Source organism: Bison bison, unplaced genomic scaffold (genome assembly GCF_000754665.1).
Source record: "Bison bison bison isolate TAMUID 2011002044 unplaced genomic scaffold, Bison_UMD1.0 scf7180017864474, whole genome shotgun sequence".
Taxonomy (NCBI): domain Eukaryota; kingdom Metazoa; phylum Chordata; class Mammalia; order Artiodactyla; family Bovidae; genus Bison; species Bison bison.
Window position 1 is genome coordinate 3851848 of NW_011495035.1, and position 822 is coordinate 3852669.

Below are 822 nucleotides of genomic sequence, written 5' to 3' on the forward strand. Positions count from 1 at the left end.
TTGTGATCCACACAGTCAAAGGCTTTGGCATAGTCAATAAAGCAGAAATAGATGTTTTTCTGGGACTTTCTTGCTTTTTCGATGATCCAGTGGATGTTGGCAATTTGATCTCTGGTTCCTCTGCCTTTTCTAAATCCAGCTTGAACATCAGGAAGTTCACGGTTCACATATTGCTGAAGTCTGGCTTGGAGAATTTTAAGCATTACTTTACTAGCATGTGAGATGAGTGCAATTGTGCAGTAGTTTGAACATTCTTTGTCATTGCCTTTCTTTGGGATTGGAATGAAAACTGACCCTTTCCAGTCCTGTGGCCACCGCTGAGTTTTCCAAATTTGCTGGCATATTGAGTACAGCACTTTCACAGCGTCATCTTTCAGGATTTGGAATAGCTCAACTGGAATTCTATCACCTCCGCTAGCTTTGTTCGTAGTCATGCTTTCTAAGGCCCACTTGACTTCACATTCCAGGATGTCTGGCTCTAGGTGAGTGATCACACCATCGTGATTATCTTGGTCATGAAGATCTTTTTTGTACAGTTCTTCTGTGTATTCTTGCCATCTCTTCTTAATATCTTCTGCTTCTGTTAGGTCCATACCATTTCTGTCCTTTATCGAGCCCATCTTTGCATGAAATGTTCCTTTGGTCTCTCTGATTTTCTTGAAGATATCCCTAGTCTTTCCCATTCTGTTGTTTTCCTCTATTTCTTTGCATTGATCGCTGAGGAAGGCTTTCTTATCTCTTCTTGCTATTCTTTGGAACTCTGCATTCAGATGCTTATGTCTTTCCTTTGCTCCTTTGCTTTTCACTTCTCTTCTTTTCACA